Here is an 18,740-nt window from a genome sequence, read left to right as displayed (position 1 = left end):
TACAAATCCCTCTGGTATGTGGAGGGTGGCAGAGAGCTCACCAGGGAGACTTCTACCGCAGCACATCCGGTCTGATCCCTGGGTGAATGTGCATAGACAGGAACAAGCAGAGAGAGATGCCCTGGTTACAAGCAGGGGAGAGGGTCAGAGTGCAGTTACTCTATGCATAGCTGGAGCAACTACCTTGAAATCAATGGAGCACCTCCATATTTACACTGGCAAACGGAAGGGCAGAATCTGGCCATGGGGGAGAAGAGAAAACACTCTGTCCTGCTCACTCGCCCTTCAGGGCAATCAGCGGCTCCTGACATGCATCGTAGGGAAAGTCGCGACAAGCATGTGGAAAGGCGAGAGCAACTCCGGGCTGCGCTGTGTGGGCAAATGCTTCACTGACAGCAAAATGCGGCTTTCGCCAGAGCCTTTACAAGTCTGAGCTTTCGCTGCCAAAACAGAAAAAGCCTATTTTCCCTGCCAACGGGTGACCCCCATTTTTGCCCAGCAGAACTCTGATTTCCTGGCCAAGCACCAGCCCGCGGGTGTGAGAGAAACTTGTGCGGCCTGGGCTGTGCCCGCCCTGCAGAGAGAGGACCTCCATCTCCAGAGGTGCCGGTCCAGCATGTTCCCTCAGCCCCGCAATTCTGGTGCTTTACTGAATGATGGCTATCGAGCAAGCCGCTTGGCTAGTTAAGGGTCTGATCCACAGGCGCTGAGGACAATGACAGTCCGGCTCAGTCCCTAACCCCAGGCTAAATCCTGAAATCTGTACCAAGACTGATTCCTTATAGACAAACTCCCATGGATTTCAGCAGGAGCCTTTGATTGAATACTGGGGAAACACCGAGCAGGGCGCTCTGGGCTCAGCCTCGCTGTATTTTGCGACCCGAGCTTCACTCGTGGGCCTGTTGGACATTTCTTCTACTTCCATTTTTTTTTCCTTTTCTCATAACTAGCAGTGTCCCAGCGCTAATCTCACGGCTCCTCTCCGTAATCCTCTCCATCCGACATCTGCAACCACAGCCCCAGCCTTCCTCCCGCAGACTGGAAAATCTGCCCACAGAGTGCTGACGTTCAAGCCAGATTTTGCATGTTCACAAGTTTTGCTGGCAGACATGAAATTGGCTGAGGGACCAGTCCAGTTCTGTGAGTAACGGAAATCGCAGACAGATGTTTGGGGAACATTTGGTTAGCGGAGTCCTGCCAACCTCCTGTGCTTCTGCCAGCATTAATAAAAGACAGCGGAGACATGGCTGGAGCAGACAAGGGCCTGAAAATAGTTTTGTTGTCAGCCTTGGGCCTGGAAGTTGCTCCTTCTCTCACACCCCACTGGCTCAGACTTTTCTTCAATTATATCATTTATATGTTAAAATAACAGACCCGGAGTTTCCAGCAGTAATCTCATCCTCTGTAATGATTCCTTTTGTTCCTATCCCTGGCAATGCAGTTGATTAACAACAGGAGTTATGTTTATATTAGCAACATGCAAACCTCTGACAGGGATAATTGTTCAGGGTTACAGAAGCACCGAAAGATCAGATGCTCCCTTATTACGGGAAATACTGCAGTATTCTATCTACCGTAGAAGAACACTACATTGCACCGACACTATTGTGTTAAGGACCTTGCTGCAGAATATTGGGATGGATGTTCGCTAGGGTTAAATGACCATCAGCCAAATGACTCAAACTTCTTGAGTCTGTAGAATCGATGGCCTTGATTTGGGAAAATATCCCTATTCAGGAAAGCACTTAAGTACATGCTTAATTTCAATGGGATGCAAACACATGCTCGAAGTTAAGCCCAAGGGTAATGGGAGGGGCTTACCCAGGAGCGCCCCCTTAAGCCAGGACTCGGCATTGCAGACGTTCTTCTACTCTAGCACCCCCTGTTGTCTGCCATTCTGGTTCTGCATCACTCTGCAACTCCTGGGGCCTAGTCCTCCAGCCAGGTCCCCTGCCAGGGTAACACAAGTCTAACTAAAAGGCCAAACAAACAAATGATTCTTCTGCCCCCCCTTGGGCTACTCCTCAGCCCATCTTCTGGGCTCAGCTCCATGCCCCTTATGGGCTACCATGTACTGAAGTTCCCTGCTTTTCACCCATACTCCCAGGCCCTGCGAAGTTCTCCCTTGTGCCTTTAGCTGAGCACTGCTTCCCAGGGCTTGCTACCTGGAGACCCTTTTCTTAGTAGGCTTCCATACCACCTTCCTACAGGATCCACCCTCCCTCCCCCCCCGAAGTCTAAACCTGCTTCCGGTAGTTTCTCTCCTCACTGCCATGTCTCAGCCCTTTTCATGAGGCCCAGCTGTTCATCAGGCCAACCCCTGACCCTATTAGTTCCACTCCCTCAGGCCAGGAGGCAACTCGTTATGGCATAGGTGGGGATAATTGAACAGGACAGACTGGCCCAAGGTCTCCTGGCCCTTAAAGGAGTGGGCCCACCTTGTTACAATGGACTTAAATGTTTCCCTGAATCAGGCTCTGAGTAGGCAGCTCTCCAGGCCAGGCCTTGTGAGGTCTCTAGAATTTCCCATGTCCAGAAATTCCTCCAGAAGAGGCAGCATTTCCTTAGTTATCTCTGCACTTCTGTTTCCCATTCGGGCTAAAACCTGGACATGCAGAGACATAGAAGGATGGAAAATAATGTGTGGGTGAGGGTGGGGTGGAGAGTGAATGTTAAATGAAAGGGTTTTTGGGGGGGGGAATGTTCTTATTTTACCCCGCTCTAGTGTATAACCTTACCAGTAAATCGATAAGGCCGTATTGTTCTGGGGTCCAATCCTGAGTGTGTCGCTCAGTTTGTACTCTGCTCAGAGCCAGTCCTCGGGGGCCAGGCCTGAAAATAGCTGAGCTCCCATCTCACCATCAGTGAGAACTTGCCTGAGTCCAGACTGCGTAAAATTCACCCGCCTGGGCAGGGATCGGCTCAAGGCTCACGCCCCACGTAAGTCCCATTAAATTCTCTGGCCTTTGATCTGCTGATTTTATGGCACATGGTGGGGAGGGTTATCGGTGATTATTATGGGATGTCTGCTTCCTCATGCCATGGCACTGTGCCGTAGGTGGCTTCCACCAGCATGGCCACGGAACGAGGTGGCCACCGTGGGCCTGGAATGCAGATGGGCAGAGCAGCTCCACTCCTGGGCACAGCTGTTGGAGGAATTTCCACAGCCAAGTTTTAATTCTGAAAGAAACAGCTCTTCAACGCCCCCGCCCCACCCTCAGTGTGAGACATTGGAAATCCCTTAACCTCCGTTTCCTCAGTTGTCAAACTGAGTTAATAACGCTGACTTGCTTCCCAGAAGAGCAGAAACTGGGAGGGTTCACTGGCAAAGTACCCAGAGAGCCTCAGTGGGGAGGAGCAACATGAATGCAAAGTATTGTTATTATCAGGTCATATTATGCCATTGGTTTTCAAGGCGAACTCCCCATGGATCTCAATGGCACAATGTATTAGTACTGTCTGACTGACATCTCCATAGACAGCCCTCAGCTCCTCCAGGTTCAACTGAATGTGAAGGCAAGGCTTCCCCAGAGAGACTTCTGCAGAAACAGGAGGACAAACCACTAAAATCAAGCTGCAGCGGGGAGGTCAGAGGTGCTAAGAATGAAGGTGGGGCCGCGATGAGTCACATTAACCGCTGCCCCAACAGGCAGCCCTGGAGGGACATTCCCATTGTTTTGCTCGCGCTGCCTCTTCCATCTTGCAGTGAATTGCAGCCTCGTATATTGCAGTTGTCTGTGCCCTCTCAGGCCTTCCTGCTCAGATCTCACCCTGAGATATAGATACAAAAATAGGAGCATTCACATTCCCTCAGCACTTAAGAGACTAAAAGTCCCAGCAGAGGAGATGGCAGCCAGACAGGTTGGTCTCTTCTGGGATTCTCCCACCCCCATAAGCAGCTTCCTCGTCAGTGACAGCAGCTCTGGGATGACCAAGGGGGCCAGGGTCACACATGTCAGTGCTCTAGCTGGAAAAAGCCACTAGAATTGAGCCTTGCATCTTGCAAAGTCAGGATCCTTTTACTCTGAACTCCCATGAGAGAAGAAGCCATGAATCAAAGCCTGACCACTCGGGTAAGCTAACCTAACCTCGGCCCATGCAATTGGCAGATCTCCTGCATCCTTCCGGCCAATGCCTTCTGCAGGCAGAGGGTCACCTCCACCACTTCCCTGGGGACTCTTTCCACTCTGCAACTGCCTTTCCTTCCAATTGCCCTCTCTCCTAGTAGCCACTCCTGGAAAGGGGAAGTGAGCAAAGCCTGCCTGCAAACAGGAAGCTGCGCAGAGACTTAAGATAGGTGGGTGGGTGGGGGGAATATATTAAATAGGGAGCCTGCAAGTGCAGGGGAAGACGTGAAGTAAGAGGGGAAAATTTGAAAGTTAGTGGGTGCTGGATCTGCGGTTTGGCCCATGACAGAGGGAAAGGCTCGGCCTAAGTGCAGACCCAGATAAGAATTTAATCTCCCCCAAAGCTCTCGTGTGTTTAGACCTGGGGTGGGAGTGCTATTTTGGGACCATCTCCGAGGACAAATAACCTGGGATAGGGGTATCCTGATTTGTTACAACCTTCAGAAAGATTTGTCCTGGGGGCAGGTTCCAGGCTACAGAAGCTGGTCCCTCCACCCCCTGCCCTCAGCTCAGTGATGGAACCCACATGCAGGGCTAGGAAACACGGCCTAAGAGATATTCTGTGACATCTTCTCCCACCGTCCTTTCACTCCACCAGGAACCAGCCACCCGGCAGCTCTCAGAGAAAGCCTGGTTATCTTCCCCGATACACACCACTCTGTTTGTTTTCTAAAATCATTCCTTTCCAGAGCAGAGATAAGGGTGCGCAGTGTCTGCACATGGCTGATTTATGTACTCAGCATCATGGCTCTATGGAGGGAATGTCTGTAATCCTAGCCGTGGAGCAAGGATATGAAACTCCGCTCTCAGAGCAGAATCTATGCGGCATGGGTGGAGTCAAATTGGTCTGGGTCAAACAAGCACCGACCCAAATCTTTCCCCAGAACTTGACAGGAACCTTTTCTGAGACACCAAAAAGTCTGAAAAACTCTTTCTCCCATTGTCTTCCACCTTTGCGACTGTCTCTGTCCTTCCCGGCCTCGGTGTTGAACATGAATGGCATATTCATAGCTAAATAGACACTCAGCAGCATGGGGCCCGAGATAGATCAAATAGACTGGGCTGGAGCCCGAGACGGGAAGGATGTCCTTGTGCTTAAAGCTCTGGGCTGGGACTTAGGAGAGGTGAGCTCAATTCCTGGCTCTCCCATCAGCTCCTCTGATGAGTTATGTGATCTCTCTCTGTGCTCAGGTCCATGCCTAGAACCAGGGCATGGTAAGGCTTCGCCTATGCACAGGGGTGCTGGGCAGGGCTAAGCTACTGCAGTGATGGAAGCAATATAAGTGCCCTCTTTAGGGAGATATGGGTCCAAAGCTCACAGTGTTTGGTCCCTGGTGTTCAAGCAGCGAGCGGCTTGAGTTACAACGTTCGTATGGAGTTCCAGGTCCAAAGTTTGGGGTGGGGGTCTGAGACAGACCCGTTTCTAGCTTGACAGAATAGGGGCAGCGAAAGAGGAAAATAAGGATGTTCCCTTGAAGTCCTGCCCATTGTGGTAGAGGAGCTCAGGGGGACCAAGCAGGAAAATGGCCAACATTTCCCTAACAAACTCCACCGGTCCCTCCTAAACAAGGGCAGCTGGGCTGTCACATGGGCCCTGCCTGCACCCGCCCCCTGCCTTCCAAACTGCTTGGTCCTGATGCTCCAGCCTCAGCGACCAGCAGGCAGGCAGTGGCTATTTCCCATCCAAGAAGTATCTGAACCGGTCGTTAATTAAACCCTGCAACTCCTGATTTCCTCCGCCAGGCTCAGCGCTCCACTCTGATTGGTGAGTATTCCACTCCGGCGCCCCGGGCAATGCCACGGTTCTCTGAGGCCGCTGTGTGGCCCCTGAAGAACACGTAGGAGATTAAAAGCAAAGGAATGAGAGCTGGGGAGCATTTCCTACCTGCTTCGATCACATTTGCCAGTCTGGGGGAGGCAAAGAATTTAGGGAAGCCCGCTGCTTTATTGGGGGCACTCAGACCCATTGCCATCAGCGTTGTCTGTTTCAGTCCCTTGTCCAGTCGCATATTGCAGTAATTACCAATACTGAGTATGAAAACGAGACCCGAACCACCTTACGGAGGTGATTCGTATCCCGCACAAGGATTATGAGACCCAACACTCTGGTGAATGATTTAAAGCATGAAATAGAAATTCTCCCATTGAAGAAACTGACTTTGATCTTTAGGATCATTAGAGAAGCTCTGAAGCAGCTTCCAAAGATCTGTAAGGTCAGGGAATAAAAGAGTAAGGGGGGAAGGGCTGTGAATGAAAATTCCTCCAGGATCACACCTTTCACAGGAGCGGGCAGCTCTTTACAGCATCCTTCACTCAGCCCAGCAAACCCAGAGCGCGTTGCACTCCCGGGAGTGGCGAGAGGAGAGACAAGTGCAATCAGACCGCCTGGGTCACACAGTTCACAAGAGCAGACCTCCCTCTCCATAACTCCCTAAATTACTCAGGTGCGTGTGTGCCGCAGGGTCTGGCTTAGATATGGAGGCTGCGATTGCTTTTTGGACAACTTTGGATGTATTTCAAAGACTAGGGGTTTGCAGTGGTTTGATGGACTGTCACTCTGTGAGGGTCACATATTATTTAAACTCTGGTCCTTCAAGGCTGGCTGAGCCAAGGGAGTTTGAATGCCTGCCCAATTCTACTTCATTTTCCCACCTCGTCATCAGCAAATCGAAGGCTCCAATCCTCCCATTGGATCCACAAGGGACCACTCCCACAGACCCGATTGCTGGACTAGGGGCTAAGCATATTAGTTAGGCCGTGAGCTCTCAATCAGGGGGCTGTGACCCACAAGGGGTTGCAAACGGGTGTCGGGGGACACAGGCACCTCTGAGAGCTAGGTAAGTGGCAGGAAATCACATGGCCAAAGAGTAGAGAGCATGATCCTATGGAAGGGAGGGCAGGGGAGAAGGGGGCACTGGCTGATGAGAGAGCAGAGAGCGATGGGAAGGAATAAGGCTCGAATGCACTGCAGTTAGTGGAGACTTTAGGGCCCTCTGAGTCTCTTAGGGCTGGTCTTCACTACCCACCCGGATCGGCGGTAGAAAATCGATCTCTCGGGGATCGATTTATCGTGTCTCGTCGGGACATGATAATCAATCCCCGAATCGACACGCGTATTTCACCAGCCCAGGTAGGAGTAAGCGCCGTCGACGGGGGAGCCGCGGCGGTCGATTTGCCGCCGTCCTCACAGCGGGGTAAGTCGGATCAGATACGTCGAATTCAGCTACACTATTCCCGTAGCTGAATTTGCGTATCTGAAATTGACACCCCACCCCCACCCCCACCCCCACTAAGATGTAGCCTTAGTTTCACACTGTTGAAATTATGGCTGCTTGTCTCTGCCCCCATCGCAAATGATCTAGGAGCCAGGAGAAATGCAGAGGGAAAGACTGAAGATAATGGAGCGCTTTGGGCCAGCCAAATCAATAACAACTGCGCTGTGCACCAAGCCCTTTTGGTCTGAGCACCTCAAAGCAGGGGGTGGGGGGTGAGTCTCACCATCCCCTTCTACAGACGGGGAAACTGAGGTGCCAAGATCGGCCCAAACTCACACAGCAAGTCAGTGTCAGGCTCCAGGAGAGAGCCTGGGCTCGCCCCCAGAACGGGCCCACTCCTCTGACGAGCACCAAGGAACGTCATCCAACTCAAAGGCGCGTGCTGGTTAGGGGTGCTCAAGTTGTACCTGCTCGCTGGCTGGCCAGGTGCTCCCCTGCCTCCGTGCTGCGGCCGCTATGGGAGGAGAAGGACACCCCCTGCATTTTCGCTCTCGTTCGAGCTGCTGTGCGTCTCTTCCCAACGCCTCTTCACATCCCTCCCAGCACTCGGTCTCCTTCCCTGCACCTCTGCCAGAGAGCTGCTCCCCCTCTACTCCTGGGCCCAGAGACCCAAGGGGACTCCGATTAAGGCAGCTCCGGCTCTCCTCACCCGGCCTGGCTGCTCGGCCGGCCCACACAACAGCTGGAGACCCACCCTTTCTTGGCCCCCTCGCAGGCTGACTCCAACTTGTAATTAGATGGCAACGGACTCATTCCTGAACTAGCAACCGGGCTGCGCGAACATCAACAATAAATGAACCAGGCAGCCCCGGAAAGCCCATCTCGCCCACAGAGGACCTGATTTACGAGGGAGGCACAAGAGCAGGTCCTGACGCTGCGCCCGGCTCCGATTTGGGAGGCTTTAAATCTCCATATGCTCCCTGCCCGGGAACACTTGCTAGCGAAGGGAGAACCAGCCAGCCCCACCCGTCTCCAAGTGCAGCCGAGAGCCAGCGGTCGCTGAGCACTTCTCGATCCTACCAACGCTCCCGTCTGCCAGCTGGAAAGACGTCGGGGTTGGGGTTGTTTTTAACGTCACTGCCAAGCTCACAGATGGAGCAAGTATTCCTCTCTCGGAGGAGCTTGCAAGCTGTGAGGAAATAGCCCTGTTGTTTAACCTCAAACACGGGTCAGATCGCAAGCGTGATAAACTCTGCCCTGCGCTGATACCATGGGGTATGCCGCGGCTGCTCCGTGTAACTCTCCCTCCCTGGAGACAGACTGCAGCGCTCAATGAGAGAAACTCCCAGGAGACTTAGGCAACTCAGGGAGGTGAATAATAATGCAGGCACCAATGTGAGCTCTGGCAGCTCACCCACGCAGGTGCCCGTAACACACACACACAACACGGATGGGAGATTTGGCTGTTGGTGCCAAATCTCACCGATGGCAGCGATGGCTTGTCCATCCCCACACTGCATCAGTCATTGCCAAAGGGGTAGACCCAGAAGGGACAGTCCCAGCCCCTGGGATCTGCGTTCTGGAACTGATTCATCCTGGAATATCCCAGGGTCCCTTGCGTTTGTCGTCTCTGTGCGTTGTAACCGTTCAGGCCCCTACCGCTAGAAGCCTATGGACTCATTCTAAGGAAGGAGTAGGCCAATACATGAGAGTTAGACAGCCTCTCCCAGCTCTTCCTGCATTGCAAATCTTTGTCCAGATAGCAGGTCAGGGGTCTCCTCTCATTGCAGTACAGGCAGTACTGACGAAGATGCACCTAGACGGACTGGTAGATTCTGGGAACAGCATATATTGAAACGATTGCCCTGGGGTGAACCAGCAGGTGGGAGCAGGACACCAGGTGGGCAAAAGAAATATGCCCCAAAAGAGGTTTTAGACAAAGTGTTATGGTCGCAGAGCATTGGGAAACGGTGGCTAGCAATCAAACCAACTGACAACACTCCATAGACAATGGAGAGCCAGCGTTCGGGAATAACCATTGGTGTGACCGCGTAACAAAGCCAGTACATGCATCTACGAGACTGCGATGCTTTCCATGCATTGCGCCGTCTCCGTTTCTAAAAATGGGGCGGCCATTTTGCTCTCAGAGAGGTTGCCTGCTACAGAGGTGACTCTTACACACCGTGCTCTCTCTTGGAGTGAGGAGTGCCGGGAGAGGGAGGGGTCCATTTAGGATGAAAATAGCATGCTCATGGTTACTATGGTTACATGGACTTCTTGTTTCAGACAGAGCCCAGCATGGCACAGACAGAGAAATTAAAAAAAAATACTGGGCAGAGCTGGGCCAGAACCAAACCTTTGGGTCTGAGCATCCCTTGGCCTTTGGAGGGGCCCAATCTGGATCCTAACTTTACAGCTCAGGACCCTCTTGAAGTGGGCTGAAGCCTTCCAGGCCTTTAAAAAGTACTGAGTCCGGATCAGTCCCAGAAATGGATAAAATGTGCAGAGCTGGTTCCTGGCCCCCACAGTGAGAGCGGTACCACATTTCACACACATGTCAGTCTGAAAAGGTGTAATGAGAAGACTCTCCAGGGGCTTTCCAACGCTTGGGAAGTATCATTGTCTCTGTGACGTCACACCCCAGAGTCGTTATGGAAATATGGTTATAATAGGAACATGGTATAACTAAGATGTACTTTCTGCAAGATGGGTCTTGTAAGATATCATTGGAAAGGTTATAATTTACTGAATGCGATTATCCAATTTGTATGCATGTATCATTTCTGTATCTGAAGCTGGGAATATTGACCATGTCTCTGTATTTCAAATGGGCTACGTTGGATGAGGCCAGACAATGTTAGTGGCTTATTAAGAAAAGCGCACAAGCACAAGGATTACCCCAGGAACCGTGAGCAATAGAAACCTCTCAGAGATAGCTCCAGACAATGGGAACTGGTTGACACGGGTCACAGCAAAAAAGCTTTCCAGCAAGTGTGGGGGGGGGGATATAAAAGAGGGACAATGACAACACGAGGGGACCTCACTCTCCCTACAACACACCTGAAATCACCTGAGGAACAAAGGCTGAACTCTGGGAAGCGATGGTCCCAGGCTAAGATCTTTAGCTTGTGTAAGAAAACCTGGGAAAGCCCAGGCAACTTGTGCCTTAAGAATCTGCCAGCCTGTTTATCACTCAGGGTGAGAATTGGTTAATTTGTATCCTGCCTATCTAGTGTGGTAAGATCAGTCTGTGGCTTTTGTTTATCTACTAAGGTAATCTGCTTTGTCTGTTTGCTATCCCTTGAACCACTGAAAATTCTCCTTTTGTAGTTAATAAACTTATTTCTTGTTTATAATAACACCCAGTTTATGTAATTTCTAACTGGGGGGAGGGGGAAGTCGTGCACAGCTCTCTTCACATTGAGAAAGAGGGTAGATTTTTATGAGCTTGTGCTGTGCAGATTTTTCTCTGCAGTGCAAGCCAGTGTTAGTCTGGGTTTCTCTCTCAAAAGGAGGGGTGTGCATGTGAGTGCTGGGGGAGCCCTCTCACACAGAGCTCACTTCAGTCTGTGTCTGCAGCGGGGTGTGGCCCTAATTCAGCAACGCAGGGAGAGGGAACCTTGGCTGGTGGAGCAAGAGAGGCTCAGTGAAATCCCAGTACATCAGGTGGCACCCAGAAGGGGGATCCAACCCGTCACAGTCTCCATCTCACAGAGAGAGAAACAGGAGCACAGTGTTTAAGTGATTTGCCTAACACCACACAATGAACTAGCCCAGCACCCTAACCTCTGAACCACGCTGCCTTTAGTTCGATAGCTTCTCCCATCCTGATGTGCATAGACAGCTGTTCTCTGGGTGTTCCCTTAGTTACAACTCTTGCCAAGCCTGGGGGCCTAGGATTCCCACTTGCCTTAGGAAAGACAGTCCTTTCGAATGCCTGCTATCATCTCCCTAGCGTAGCCTCACTGACATGAATGCAGATGTCTCTGTAGCTCACTCTGCATGTCCAAAGGGGACGTTTCTGGTGGGTCAAATCCGGAGCTCTTTGGTCAGCTTGTACTAAGTCTCTTACTTGGGCAAACTGAGTAAAGAAACTTGGATTTGGTCTATTGACTTCAGTGCAAATTAAGGTGCGGCGCATTTGGCTCATTAAAAATAACCATTTAATGGAGGCATAATTCTGTTTTCTTGCTTCCATTCCCCTCATATTAATTTGACAGATTTAATTTTAAAGAAGGGGAAATTCTTGGGAGGCTGGGGGGAAAAGAAGCAATTTATGCTTATGCGTCTGTCTGCCCTGTGCTGAAAGGCCAAGAGACTAAGGCTGTTTCTGAAATAATAAAAGTTCTTTTTTTTATCATTTTTCTTCTTTTCTATACTGGTTGCTATTAATTTGAGGCTCTCCTGGCATTCTGCAGCCTATAAAAAGGCCAGTAAAATGCTCTTTTTTCTCCACCAAATTGAGCACTTCCAAGATGCTGCTTTTCATAGAAGAATCATAGATTAGGGTTGGAAGAGAGCTCAGGAGGTCATCTAGCGCAACCCCCTGCTCCAAGCAGGACCAATTCCCAACTAAATCATCCCAGCCAGGGCTTTGTCAAGCCTGACCTTAAAAACCTCTAAGGATGGAGATTCCACCACCTCCCTAGAGGATGTGAAAGGGGAATTTGGGCCTGGGAGACCAAATAACCAGACGGGGGGAAGCTGGAGAGTGGACCAGGATGAATTAAAAATAAAGCCCAGCTGCGTAAGAGCAGGGCCTGTCTCCAGCAAGAGCTGGGTGAGCTCAGTTAGGGAGAGGAGACCAGGTGGGAAGTGCCCTGTCTCTAGCAACCTGAACCAGCTGGAGCCTGCCGGAAACCTTGAGGAAAGGGAGGAGCGTGCCAGCCCCTGGAGCGGGGACTGATTGGACCAGGGAGCAGCAATAGCAACAGATTGACGCCCGTGCCGAGGTGGCAGCCTGATGAGCCCAGCAGGGCGGAAGGGTTGGATACATTTGTGCTGGACTTGGCTAAAGGGCTCTGTGACCCTGGAAGGGGCAGGACGCTGTAAGGAGGGACAGGGCGCTGCTACATCTGGAATAGGCTAAAATAAGGTGGGGGAAACTGATGCAAAAGGCCCTGCAATGCTACAGCCAGTCAGGAGGGGGCAGGTTAGGGTGGCTACTTTGCCACAGGCCCTGATTCCGCAAGGTACTTCAGCACGTGCCTAACGTTAAGTTGCACCACCAAAGTCAATAAGATGAGGCAACTGATGCATTTAGAGAGCTCGGTCCTGCTCCTATTAAAGTCAATGACAAAACTCCCGTTGGCTGCCAGGGTGCAGGATCAGGGCCGAAGTCAGGGACATGCTTAAGGGCCTTGGGAACCTGGGCCTTCCTGCTGTTGTTAGTTCTGCAGCACCTGTGGCTGCGTTAGGAAACAGCAGAAACAAACAACTCCTGCCAGGGCCATTAGGCCATGCTGAGCGGGCCAAGTGAGGAGGCCCTGGAGAGCTTGCAGAAAAACAACAACAACCCTTGATCCTGATCTGAAAATCTTAAACCAAAAAGGTCTGGGTAAGCCAGCCAATTTTTAAGAGCTTATCCAAACCAAACCTCACTTGTTCATTTCCCCTTTCAAAACCCTTTGAGCCCTACTAAGCTCTCTGAGTCTCTCACTGGTTTCTGACGCTGCACCACCCACTGACAACCTTCTAGATCAGGAGCTCAGAGAGCCTGGGTCACCGGCGTGGTTCCGTAACATCTGGAATCGCGGCTCACCGAGACCCCTGCCCAGCTGTTGTGCCGTTCTCCCACGCTGACATGCTCCGGGCGCACCAAAGAGATTCTTTGGTGGCACGGCGCTGGAGCGCCATGGGTGCTTCCCCGAGAACTCTGGCGAACTGGCTCATTGGCCCAAACGCCGACAGAACCCGGGACGTTTACAGGAACATTTGGAGAAAGTGAAGTCAGGATCTGGGGTCAGGAAATGCACCCCCAATGGTTCATCATGATTCTCCGCCACCCTGTCCCTGGCATCATCACTAACCCAGCGCAACGGGAGTATAAAATGCTGAGCAATCAGCAGGGCCGGCTCCAGGCACCAGTCTGACAAGCAGGTGCTTGGGGCGGCCGCTCCGGTGAGGGGCGGCAAGTCCACGTATTCGGCGGCAATTCGGCGGACAGTCCCTCACTCCCGCTGGGAGCAAAGGACCTCCCGCCGAATTGCCGCCGGAGATCGTGATCGCGGCTTTTTTTTTTTTTTTTTTTTGGCTGCTTGGGGCAGCCAAAACCCTGGAGCCGGCCCTGGCAATCAGGAGGCGACACTGCAAGTCTGGATGTGCTAGCACAGACCCTCTATGCCCCCTGGAAGCAGTAACAAGCCAGAGCCGGCCGGGGAGATGGGCTAGTTCAGTGTAGACACCAAAGGGAGTCACCCTCCCCTTAGACTGCTGCGTGCAAGGATGGGCACAACCCCATTTTCATGGCCCACTTACCCCTTTCTTTCCCTGTCTACCTGCATGCCCCACGCCCCTGCCTCAGCCACTGTGCAAGCCCTCCTCGCTCCTCCAGTGAGGCGAGCAAGGAACGGCACCAGCACGCAGACAGCTGCCATTTTCATGACCACATCTGCACCATTACTCGGGTGATGAACTGAGTCCATTCTGTTTCTTGAAGAATTTACGCGAAGTCTTTCAGCCTTGCAGGAGATTTGTAAGGGGTGGCCGGAGGGAATTCAGTCCTGCCCTGGGACTGACCCAGGGACAAGTCAATATGATCACTATGCACCCTGGCTACTGAGACGAGCAGAGCCTCTGTTGCAAACCATGCAGGATGTCCGAGACAGAGCAGAAAGAAATGAAAAAAGAAAATGGCCTTTTTATCCTCTGTGGTATTTTTGGCTGCTTGGGGGTGATTCCTGTGGCTGTCACTGTTTGCTGAGGGGAAGGAGAAGTCTCCCTTTATATCAGGCACCCAGAATAGCTCCCCGGGACTCATTCGTCAAGGTGAAAAACCCACATGAGAGCTGGGCCCTCCAGGAACAATCAAGTCGTGAGAAATTTGGTTGAGCCGGGAGCAGCTCCCAGCTGCATGCAGCCTCCTCAGCTGCTCTGGGTGGCTTCACGCTGCCAAACCACTGCAAAGAAAAGCTCCGCTGTTCTCCCTCCAGTCCCCACCCTCCTATAGCTGGTAAAACAACAGCTGCCTCTCGGCTCCCTGTGCTGGGTGGGCCCACGACTCGCTCGCGGTGCCTAGAACTCCGATGCTTTCCGCTGCATGGCCATCCCTGGTCTCTGAGCTGCAGTGTTCCCCCCCACACACTACAATTCACTCTGAAAGGATCCTCCAGGTTTGGGGGCCAGATCCTAAAGTCCTGCTTTGGTTTATGACTCAGGCAAACTGGGAGTCACCCAAAGTCTATACAGAGTGCTTTGGGAAGGCAAAGAGCTAAGTACTATCACGGAGGACCTGCCTGTCCCTAGCTCTAGGGTGCGTGGGGGGGAAGGCATAAGAAGTCTCTCCAATCATCCAACACAAGGACAGGGGACAATTGCCTCCCGGCTGTCAAGGCACTGCAGAGGCTGCTCCTTCCATGCCCCTCTAAAATGCAATTCCCCCCACCGGAGTCGGGAGAGGAGAGAGAGACATATTATCCCCACCTCCCAACTCGCCTGCAGAGCTGGCCACAGAGGGGTGGAACAGTCTCAGCAATCCTCGGTCGGAACGGCGGGAGAAATGTGGCTTCCTGGGTCAAGACGGCTGCAGGCTGCCCCCTAGCCAGGGCTTTGGCAAAGTGCCATGATCCAGATCCAACCCAGTGCAAAGAACTGTGTGTGTTTACAAGCCTCAGCCTGGGATCATCCCACCCCTCTTCTCCATCAGCGTTAGTTACTGAGCAGATCGCCGCTCTCAATGGAAAGCCAAAGCAGCCGAAGAAGAACCGTGATTATAAAAGACCAGGGTCCAGGGTGGTGATGGGTGAATCTCACCAGCGGTAGAGAGTCAGCTCAGCTGAGCATCAGACAGCTGAAACGAAGCACGTCTGAGCTACTTTGGCCCTGAACATGGGCTGAAGAGCTCATGAGCTCAGGCTTTCACTCCAGAGTCCCACAACGTCCAAAAGAACTCGCAGGACCACTTGCGAAAATGAAAATAAGCATTGTGGGACGTTCTCAAGGCTCTGGAGACTTTCGAGGATGGGCTTTTGAGCCAAGGCATGCGCCTGTCTGGTTTTGCTTTAACCAGTGCTGCCAAGCCACCCCGATGAGGATGTGGCAGTGCTGTCGAAAAGAATAACTATTCCAATCTAGCTTCTCTGGCGAGGTTTCTCCACCTGCTTCATTCTAAAGAATGACTCTTCTATGCCCTACTTTAGAAAGTCTGTAAGAAACTTCAGGGTGAGCAAACTAGCATTCTCCAGCACAAGCAGAAAGGTACATGCAACGAAGTGACTGTACAATGCACAGTGCTCCAGCACCAGGCACAGAGCCTTCTGCTGCAGAACTACATGGATGTAAAGACTCTGAAGAATCTGAGTTGGGGAAACTTGACTAACCAGCAAAATCATTCTCACAACCACCATGGGAAAAACACCCCTCAATCATTCCAGAACAATCACCGCAGTACCCGCTCCTGCCAATGCTGTTGAGTTTCCCGGCCATCCCTTTGTAACAGCAAATGCCATAAAACTTTTCCTACACGGTCTCTGCAAAGAAAGCATTCCCCCAGGATTCGTACCCTCTTAGATCCCACTCACTATCCAAGCGACCCAATGAGAGAAGCAATCCTGTGAATAATCAGAAAGGAATCTAGATTATAAATGGGGATACATTTACCTGGTCTGAGTGTGATCAGTTGGGTAATCTCAGAGTTCTAAATCCACATACAAATTGAGTCAGGATTACATCTGTCCGGCACTTCTGAACAATTAGGGTTACATACAAAACTGACTCATGGGTTCTGTAATTTCTGCACATGCAGCTGATAGATTTTTAGCTAAGTCAATGCTTCTCCTTTCTAAAATACAAAAAAAAAAAAAAAAACACAAGGAGGAAGTGCTATTTAGCAATAGGATGTGGTGACTCTATGTCTATTTTAAAAAACTGACACCCAAGAGTGAAAATAGGTGCCATGTCGTGAACCTGTAACACCTCTGAACATAGCTGGGTGGGAAAATCCCACCACACTTGCCGTACTGGGTCAGACGATGGTCCATCAGACGATGTCAAGAATCTGGATTCTGACAGTGGCCGGTTCCGGAGTTGGGAGGGGAGCGTGTAGGACACGGCAATTATGGAATGATCCACCCATCTGCCACTCCTGGCTTCTGTAAGTCAGAGGTTTAGGGTTGCCTTTGGCATGGGGTTGTATCCCTGACCATCTTGGCTAATAGCCATTGATGGACCTATCCTCCATGAACTTATCTAATTCTTTTTTGAACCCAGTTATACTTTTGGTCATCACACAGCAATGAGTTCCACAGGTTAGTTGTGTGTTGTATGAAAAAATACTTCCTCTTGCTTGTATTAAACCTGCTGCCTATTAATTTCATTGGGTGAGCCCTGGGTTTTGTATTGTGGGAAAGGGTAAATAACACTTCGCTAATCACTTTCTCCCCCCCACCATTCATCATTTTATAGAACTTGAGCATATCACCCCTTAGTCAAGCTTTTCTAAGCCAAACAGCCCTAATCTTTTTAATCTGTCCTCATATGGAAGCCGCTCCATACTCTTGATAATTTTTGTTGCCTTTCTCTGAACCTTTTCCAGTTCCACTATGATCTTTTTGAGATCGGGCGACCAGAACCGGGCACAATACTCAAGGTATGGGTGCCCCATGGATTTAGATAGTGGCCATATGATATTTTCGGTCTCTTTCCCAATAGTTCCTAACATTCCGTTAGCCTTGTTGACTGCTGTTGAATAGTGAGCAGATGTTTTCAGAGAACAATCTACAATGACTCCACAATCGCTTGCTTGGGTGGTAACAGCTAACTCAGACCTCCTCCCTGTGCTGCTTATCCTACCAAATGGAACATCTCCTGTGATACACAGTCCTACCGCATGCTTTTCTGAAGGCCATCACTGCATCTCAGTGGTCGCTGGGCAAAGGAAGCAGGTGTTTTTCAGGAGGTGAATTGGTGAGAACCCAGATGGAGCCCACCTCTGTCAAAGCCAGACATGCAGCACCATCCACCCATGAAAAGATCATGAAGAGCACGAGACCTTTCACAAGAGAACGGACATTGCCCCCCCCCTCCCCAAATCTCAGGCAGGAGGAAGCTTGACCCATTCCTTCCAGGCTACTCAAGAAACTTCTCAGCTGGTATTTTCTGAGAGACCCTTGGACGTAGGAGACTGTGATGTTGGGCAAGTCATATGTTATCTGCCTCAGTTTCCCCATCTGTACAATGGGGATGATAGCACTGCCCTGCCTCACGGGGGCATGGCGGGGATATATAAGTAACCTAGACTGATAACTCCACTAACTGGAACTTCCAAAGGAATCCATGCTATTGACCCTGTCCTTTCCCCTCTCAGCCACCCCATCTCCTCAGCAGGTACCTCCTCTCCTCATCTCCACAGTCCTGGAGCTTTTGGGGGGCACTAAGGGAGGGACCCTGGAAAGGAGGTGGCATCCCAGCAGTGCACACAATCCCAGACACAACTTAGCGAGCAGGGGCTGAGGTTTGTGAATGCCGGTGAAGCTCGGACTAAGGACTTTGGCCGTTCCAGGCCAAGGTTGCGTAGAGCTCTGCTCCCCGCATCCCCTGCGGGGTCCTATCCCTGACACAACAACAAGGGAACAAAGAAAACCCACCCCTCTCGCCCACCCCTCCCAAGACACGCAGACCCCAAATGCAAGGTTTAACATTCCCAGAGCTGTGACCCATTGGGTTTGGTAACAAAAGAGCACGGTTTAAGTGATCCCAACGTGGTTTCACTTTTCCTGCAAGCCAGTTCAGTGCTGTGTTTGACGGGAAGGGTGTATTTACCCCAGTTGAATCAACACGTTGCAATGTACTGACTCAGCAGAGCAGCAGACTTAATATCTGCTGGGAACCCACAGGGGTAGAGGCTTTGCATTTCAGAGCTTTGAGGAGCTCGGGAGCTGGAGGTCACTAATTGTGACCTGCTAGGTGAGGTTTGGGCCGGGGAAGACTCGAGGGGATGACAGGAAGCTGACACACAGTCTAAGCACCAGCGAAGCTCACTTTTGGCCGGGTGACGCAGAGCTCTGGGTCTCTCCGGCAGCCTGGTACACAAGTGTGGAAAGTCCCCCTTCCTTCCTGTCACACTCACCGAGTGACAGGAGAGCGCTCTGTCCCCCGCTCCCAACCACAGCGGAGAGACACACAGGTTACTTCCTTCTTCGAAGAAGAAAACTGCATCCTCCACACAACTGCAGTGCATCAG

The 18,740-nt window shown here is 51.4% G+C and overlaps 1 protein-coding gene across 7 annotated transcripts in view; it reads right to left on the bottom strand.

The window, feature by feature from the left end:
* Positions 1-18,740, bottom strand: part of CMKLR1 (chemerin chemokine-like receptor 1) — a 63,282-nt gene that overhangs the window by 10,778 nt on the left and 33,764 nt on the right. For 2 of the 7 annotated variants that reach the window (XR_004648272.1, XM_034791268.1), the window contains exon 1: positions 16,160-16,313. The exons of 3 other annotated variants lie outside the window; for them this stretch is intronic. The gene's annotated coding sequence lies outside the window, so the exon portion shown is untranslated. Of the gene's footprint in view, positions 1-2,738; positions 2,761-7,809; positions 8,025-16,159; positions 16,314-18,740 lie in introns of those variants that run through there. 2 more of the 7 variants (XM_034791272.1, XM_034791273.1) reach the window with 2 other exon arrangements.

The sequence above is a fragment of the Trachemys scripta genome, chromosome 15 (genome assembly GCF_013100865.1).
Source record: "Trachemys scripta elegans isolate TJP31775 chromosome 15, CAS_Tse_1.0, whole genome shotgun sequence".
Taxonomy (NCBI): Eukaryota; Metazoa; Chordata; order Testudines; family Emydidae; genus Trachemys; species Trachemys scripta.
Note: the sequence above shows the minus strand (reverse complement) of the source record. Positions and strands in the feature narration are given on the sequence as shown.